We start from the raw sequence: 8,473 nt of genomic DNA, 5'->3' as shown, positions 1-8,473 counted from the left end.
TTGTGTTGCCCTACCTTCTGTCAGTTTTGACCCACCAACAACATTGGGCAAATTTTAGTTTTTTTCCTCTGCCACTTTAAGTTCCCTGGCAGCCCCTTATAGGAATATCATTTTTTTTATCCAGAGTAAAAGGACTCAGACATAGGGTCCATTCACACGTCCGCAAATAGGTCCGCATCCGTTCCGCAATATCGGGAACAGGTGGGGACCCATTCATTCTCAATGGGGCAGGAATCCATGCGAAAAGCACACTATGTGGTCTCCGCATCCGCATTTCCGGAGCGCGGCCCGAACTTCGCAAAAAAATTGAACATGTCCTATTCTTGTCCGCAATAGGCAGTTCTATGGGGGGTGCCGGCCGGGTGTATTGCGGATCCGCAATACACCACGGACGTGTGAATGGACCCTTAAAGAAGTTCTCCTAAATATTTTGTTCAAACCCCACAGAGCAGCCACAGGGGGTACGTGACCCCAGCGGCCAATCACTGGCCATAGCAGTGATATGTCACCCATGCGGCTGTTCACCTTGTTGGATCCGTCCTGCTGCTATTTCGCCGTGCCGCCGCTCCGTCCCCATTGACTATAATGGGGACGGGGGCGGAGCTACGGCGCAGCACGGCGAAAGGTCGCTGGACTAAAAGTCCTGCATGTCCGACTTTTTAGTCCGGGGCCTCTCATTGCGAACTGCTGTGCTGCGCCGGAGCTCCGCCCCTGTCCCCATTATAGTCAATGGGGACGGAACGGCGGCACGGCGAAATAGCGGCAGGACGGATCCAACAGGGTGAACAGCCTGTCGCATCCGTCCTGCCGCTAGTGTGAAAGTAGCCTAAGCATATGTCCACATAGAGGACGTGCTGTGGATTTTCTGCAGCAAGTACAGTTAGGAGTAGATTCACACTGAACTTTTTGGGGGAGGTTTTCAGGCAGATTTTCTTGCAGGTTTTTCCGCCAAAGCCAGAGCTGGATCCATAAGGTTGAACCATTGGAAATAAAAAAATTTTTTATTGTTGTGTGTATTTTCTGACATTTTTCAAGTCCTATAGAGAAGACTATAGGAAAAACGTGAGAGGAACCATGGTACCCAGAGCCACCAAAACACCACAGCTCATAGAAAATGTGAAGGTAGTTTTGGTTGAGTCCGTGTTGGCATATTTAGTTTACGCAAAAATCTATCAAACGTCGCAGGTTATTAGAATTTTTTATTTTTTTTTGCGAAAAGGTTATAAATCAGGGGTGAAGAGAAGACGTTGTAATTACAGTATGATCTAGATAGCATGCAGGAAGACACGCTCGTGCCAGTGCCGTAGCCTCTTCACACCCTCCCCGATCAGATATTGATGACTAGAGATGAGGGAGTCTGTTCTTCCGAGTTCTTCATCTACGAGGGGGTGTCCTCGCTGCTGCAGCCCCGCCCTGACAATCTCACGTCTGCTCCGGGTAGTAGCGCAAGGCTCTGCATTCCGCAATTGTTCATGCGCCGCTAGCAGCAGATTGTCAGGGCGGGGGGAGCTTCTTCAGCAGCGGGGACACCCCCTCATAGCTGAAGAACTCTTGGTCATGAGACAACTCGATTCAATCATTTCTATTAAAGGGGTTCTCCGGGCTATTAATATTGATGACCTGTCCTCAGGATAGTATGTCCAAATCAGTCGGCACCGCCAGTAAAATCCACGGTGCACGTGTCCTAGGGTTGGCGCCCCAAATAGTCGTAGTAATCAAGAAGGTCCGGCACTCACACTTTGTAGCTTCCAAAGTATTTCTTTATTGCCACATATCTGTGACGCGTTTCAACACACCACCCGTGTTAGACACTGTTTGACAAAGACACGGGTGGTGTCGAAACGCTTTACAGATATGTGGCAATAAAGAAACACTTTGGAAGCTACAAAGTGTGAGTGCCGGTCCTTCTTGATTACTACGATTATAAAAGAGGCGGTCATTGTGAAAGTCACTGTTAACCACTTCAGCCCCCAGTGCTTAAACACCCTGAAAGACCAGGCCACTTTTTACACTTCTGACCTACACTACTTTCACCGTTTATTGCTCGGTCATGCAACTTACCACCCAAATGAATTTTACCTCCTTTTCTTCTCACTAATAGAGCTTTCATTTGGTGGTATTTCATTGCTGCTGACATTTTTACTTTTTTTGTTATTAATTGAAATTTAACGATTTTTTTGCAAAAAAATGACATTTTTCACTTTTAGTTGTAAAATTTTGCAAAAAAAACTACATCCATATATAAATTTTGCTCTAAATTTATTGTTCTACATGTCTTTGATAAAAAAAAAATGTTTGGGTAAAAAAAAAATGGTTTGGGTAAAAGTTATAGCGTTTACAAACTATGGTACAAAAATGTGAATTTCCGCTTTTTGAAGCAGATCTGACTTTCTGAGCACCTGTCAGGTTTCCTGAGGTTCTACAATGGCCAGACAGTACAAACACCCCACAAATGACCCCATTTCGGAAAGTACACACCCTAAGGTATTCGCTGATGGGCATAGTGAGTTCATAGAACTTTTTATTTTTTGTCACAAGTTAGTGGAAAATTATGATTTTTTTTTTTCTTTTCTTACAAAGTCTCATATTCCACTAACTTGTGACAAAAAATAAAAACTTCTATGAACTCACTATGCCCATCACGAAATACCTTGGGGTCTCTTCTTTCCAAAATGGGGTCACTTGTGGGGTGGTTATACTGCCCTGGCATTCTAGGGGCCCAAATGTGTGGTAAGGAGTTTGAAATCAAATTCTGTAAAAAATGACCTGTGAAATCCGAAAGGTGCTCTTTGGAATATGGGCCCCTTTGCCCACCTAGGCTGCAAAAAAGTGTCACACATCTGGTATCTCCGTACTCAGGAGAAGGTGGGGAATGTGTTTTGGGGTGTCATTTTATATATACCCATGCTGGGTGAGAGAAATATCTTGGTCAAATGCCAACTTTGTATAAAAAAATGGGAAAAGTTGTCTTTTGCCAAGATATTTCTCTCACCCAGCATGGGTATATGTAAAATGACACCCAAAACACATTCCCCAACTTCTCCTGAGTACGGAGATACCAGATGTGTGACACTTTTTTGCAGCCTAGGTGGGCAAAAGGGCCCATATTCCAAAGAGCACCTTTCGGATTTCACAGGTCATTTTTTACAGAATTTGATTTCAAACTCCTTACCACACATTTGGGCCCCTAGAATGCCAGGGCAGTATAACTACCCCACAAGTGACCCCATTTTGGAAAGAAGACACCCCAAGGTATTCCGTGAGGGGCATGGCAAGTTCCTAGAATTTTTTATTTTTTGTCACAAGTTAGTGGAAAATGATGATTTTTTTTTTTTTTTTTTTTCATACAAAGTCTCATATTCCACTAACTTGTGACAAAAAATAAAAACTTCCATGAACTCACTATGCCCATCAGCGAATACCTTGGGGTCTCTTCTTTGCAAAATGGGGTCACTTGTGGGGTAGTTATACTGCCCTGGCATTCTAGGGGCCCAAATGTGTGGTAAGGAGTTTGAAATCAAATTCTCTAAAAAATGACCTGTGAAATCCGAAAGGTGCTCTTTGGAATATGGGCCCCTTTGCCCACCTAGGCTGCAAAAAAGTGTCACACATCTGGTATCTCCGTACTCAGGAGAAGTTGAGGAATGTGTTTTGGGGTGTCTTTTTACATATACCCATGCTGGGTGAGATAAATATCTTGGTCAAATGCCAACTTTGTATAAAAAAATGGGAAAAGTTGTCTTTTGCCAAGATATTTCTCTCACCCAGCATGGGTATATGTAAAATGACACCCCAAAACACATTCCCCAACTTCTCCTGAGTACGGAGATACCAGATGTGTGACACTTTTTTGCAGCCTAGGTGGGCAAAGGGGCCCATATTCCAAAGAGCACCTTTCGGATTTCACAGGTCATTTTTTACAGAATTTGATTTCAAACTCCTTACCACACATTTGGGCCCCTAGAATGCCAGGGCAGTATAACTACCCCACAAGTGACCCCATTTTGGAAAGAAGAGACCCCAAGGTATTCGCTGATGGGCATAGTGAGTTCATGGAAGTTTTTATTTTTTGTCACAAGTTAGTGGAATATGAGACTTTGTATGAAAAAAAAACAAAAAAAAAAAAAACAGCATTTTCCACTAACTTGTGACAAAAAATAAAAAATTCTAGGAACTCGCCATGCCCCTCACGGAATACCTTGGGGTGTCTTCTTTCCAAAATGGGGTCACTTGTGGTGTAGTTATACTGCCCTGGCATTTTCCAGGGGCCCTAATGTGTGGTAAGTAGGTAAATGACCTGTGAAATCCTAAAGGTGCTCTTTGGAATATGGGCCCCTTTGCCCACCTAGGCTGCAAAAAAGTGTCACACATGTGGTATCGCCGTATTCAGGAGAAGTTGGGGAATGTGTTTTGGGGTGTCATTTTACATATACCCTTGCTGGGTGAGAGAAATATCTTGACAAAAGACAACTTTTCCCATTTTTTTATACAAAGTTGGCATTTGACCAAGATATTTCTCTCACCCAGCATGGGTATATGTAAAATGACACCCGAAAACACATTCCCCAACTTCTCCTGAGTACGGCGATACCAGATGTGTGACACTTTTTTGCAGCCTAGATGCGCAAAGGTGCCCAAATTCCTTTTAGGAGGGCATTTTTAGACATTTGGATACCAGACTTCTTCTCACGCTTTGGGGCCCCTAGAATGCCAGGGCAGTATAAATACCCCACATGTGACCCCATTTTGGAAAGAAGACACCCCAAGGTATTCAATGAGGGGCATGGCGAGTTCATAGAAAATTTTTTTTTTGGCACAAGTTAGCGGAAATTTATATTTTTAATTTTTTTCTCACAAAGTCTCCCGTTCCGCTAACTTGGGACAAAAATTTCAATCTTTCATGGACTCAATATGCCCCTCACGGAATACCTGGGGGTGTCTTCTTTCCGAAATGGGGTCACATGTGGGGTATTTATACTGCCCTGGCATTCTAGGGGCCCTAAAGCGTGAGAAGAAGTCTGGAATATAAATGTCTAAAAAATTTTACGCATTTGGATTCCGTGAGGGGTATGGTGAGTTCATGTGAGATTTTATTTTTTGACACAAGTTAGTGGATTATGAGACTTTGTAAGAAAAAAAAATAATAATTCCGCTAACTTGGGCCAAAAAAATGTCTGAATGGAGCCTTACAGAGGGGTGATCAATGACAGGGGGGGTGATCAATGACAGGGGGGGTGATCAATGACAGGGGGGTGATCAATGACAGGGGGGTGATCAATGACAGGGGGGTGATCAGGGAGTCTATATGGGGTGATAACCACAGTCATTGATCATGCCCCTGTAAGGCTTCATTCAGACGTCCGGATGCGTTTTGCGGATCCGATCCATCTATCAGTGCATCCGTAAAAATCATGCGGACATCTGAATGGAGCTTTACAGGGGGGTAATCAATGACAGGGGGGTGATCAGGGAGTCTATATGGGGTGATAACCACAGTCATTGATCACGCCCGTGTAAGGCTTCATTCAGACGTCCGGATGCGTTTTGCGGATCCGATCCATCTATCAGTGCATCCGTAAAAATCATGCGGACGTCTGAATGGAGCTTTACAGGGGGGTGATCAATGACAGGGGTGTAATCAATGACAGGGGGGTGATCAGGGAGTCTATATGGGGTGATAACCACAGTCATTGATCATGCCCCTGTAAGGCTTCATTCAGACGTCCGTATGCGTTTTGCGGATCCGATCCATCTATCAGTGCATCCGTAAAAATCATGCGGACATCTGAATGGAGCTTTACAGGGGGTTGATCAATGACAGGGGTGTAATCAATGACAGGGGGGTGATCAGGGAGTCTATATGGGGTGATCACCACAGTCATTGATCATGCCCCTGTAAGGCTTCATTCAGACGTCCGTATGCGTTTTGCGGATCCGATCCATCTATCAGTGCATCCGTAAAAATCATGCGGACATCTGAATGGAGCTTTACAGGGGGGTGATCAATGACAGGGGGTGATCAGGGAGTCTATATGGGGTGATCACCACAGTCATTGATCACGCCCCTGTAAGGCTTCATTCAGACGTCCGGATGCGTTTTGCGGATCCGATCCATCTATCAGTGCATCCGTAAAAATCATGCGGACATCTGAATGGAGCTTTACAGGGGGGTGATCAATGACAGGGGGGTGATCAGGGAGTCTATATGGGGTGATCACCACAGTCATTGATCACCCCCCTGTAAGGCTTCATTCAGACGTCCGGATGCGTTTTGCGGATCCGATCCATCTATCAGTGGATCCGTAAAAATCATGCGGACGTCTGAATGGAGCTTTACAGGGGGGTGATCAATGACAGGGGGGTAATCAATGACAGGGGGGTGATCAGGGAGTCTATATGGGGTGATCACCACAGTCATTGATCACCCCCCTATAAGGCTTCATTCAGACGTCCGGATGCGTTTTGCGGATCCGATCCATCTATCAGTGGATCCGTAAAAATCATGCGGACGTCTGAATGGAGCTTTACAGGGGGGTGATCAATGACAGGGGGGTGATCAATGACAGGGGGGTAATCAATGACAGGGGGGTGATCAGGGAGTCTATATGGGGTGATCAGGGGCTAATAAGGGGTTAATAAGTGACGGGGGGGGTGTAGTGTAGTGGTGCTTGGTGCTACTTTACTGAGCTACCTGTGTCCTCTGGTGGTCGATCCAAACAAAGGGGACCACCAGAGGACCAGGTAGCAGGTATATTAGACGCTGTTATCAAAACAGCGTCTAATATACCTGTTAGGGGTTAAAAAAAACACATCTCCAGCCTGCCAGCGAACGATCGCCGCTGGCAGGCTGGAGATCAACTCTCTTACCTTCCGTTCCTGTGAGCGCGCGCGCCTGTGTGCGCGCGTTCACAGGAAATCTCGCGTCTCGCGAGAGGACGCGCCGGCGCGTCCAGGAGGAATGAATCAACCACCTCCAGGACGCGTCTGTGCGTACAGCGGTCCGGAGGTGGTTAAAGGGGCGGTCACCGTTAAAGGGGCGGCCACTGTGAAAGTCACTGTTAAAGAAGCGGCCACTGTGAAAGTCACTGTTAAAGGGGCGGTCACCGTTAAAGGGGCGGCCACTATGAAAGTCACTGTTGAAGGGGCGGTCATCGTTAAAAGGGAGGCCACTATGAAAGTCACTGTTAAACGGGCGGTCACCGTTAAAGGGGCGGCCACTGTGAAAGTCACTGTTATAAAGGTGACCGCCCCTCCATTGTAAAAGTCACTGTTAAAGGGGTGGTCACCGTTAAAGGGGCGGCCACTATGAAAGTCACTGTTAAACTGGCGGTCACCATTAAAGGGGCGGCCACTGTGAAAGTCACTGTTAAAGGGGCGGCCACTGTGAAAGTCACTGTTAAAGGGGCGGTCACCGTTAAAGGGGCGGCCACTATGAAAGTCACTGTTGAAGGGGCGGTCATCGTTAAAAGGGAGGCCACTGTGAAAGTCACTGTTAAAGGGGCGGCCACTGTGAAAGTCACTGTTAAAGGGGCGGTCACCGTTAAAGGGGCGGCCACTATGAAAGTCACTGTTGAAGGGGCGGTCATCGTTAAAAGGGAGGCCACTATGAAAGTCACTGTTAAACGGGCGGTCACCATTAAAGGGGCGGCCACTGTGAAAGTCACTGTTATAAAGGTGACCGCCCCTCCATTGTAAAAGTCACTGTTAAAGGGGCGGTCACCATTAAAGGGGCGGCCACTATGAAAGTCACTGTTAAAGGGGCGGTCACCATTAAAGGGGCGGCCATTGTGAAAGTCACTCTTAAAGGGGCAGCCACTGTAAAAGTAACTGTTAAAGGGGCGGCCATTGTGAAAGTCACTGTTATTTAATATAAAACTGCAATTAATAAATACCCGAGCAACGTCAGGTCATCAGCTAGTAAATCTATACATGTGTGGTATCGTTGTAATCGTACTGACCCAGAGAATGAAGGGCACAGGTCAGGCTTGCCGCAAAGGAAACACCGTAGGGACAAAACCCATAAAACTGTGGAGGAATTGCATTTTTTTCCAATTCCACCCCATTTGGCATTTTCTTACCGCTTCCCACTACATGGTAGGCCATATTAAATGGTGGCATTTTAGAAAGTACAACTTGTCCCGCAAAAGACACGACCTCATATGGCTATGTTAATGGGAAAAGAAAAAAGTTATGGCTCCAAGAAGATAGGGAAGAAAAATGAAAATGAAAGAAAAAAAACTAAAAAACTCTGGTATCCTAAGGGTTAATTCCAGTATTTTCTGCTCCTGTTTTATAAAGTGTCACCTGTCAGGTTATTTAGTCCATGCCCTCTATGCGCTTATTACACAGCCCTGTTCACACCACTCCACACTCGGCTCCACACTCTGACAGGCAGGGGGAGTGTACGCAGCGCTCAATCACCGGCCAGAACTACATTTCCCATGATGCTTCACTGTGACAAAGAGTCACCTGC

The sequence above is a fragment of the Bufo bufo genome, chromosome 8 (genome assembly GCF_905171765.1).
Source record: "Bufo bufo chromosome 8, aBufBuf1.1, whole genome shotgun sequence".
In the NCBI taxonomy this organism is placed as follows: Eukaryota; Metazoa; Chordata; class Amphibia; order Anura; family Bufonidae; genus Bufo; species Bufo bufo.
This window is presented reverse-complemented; position numbering follows the sequence as displayed.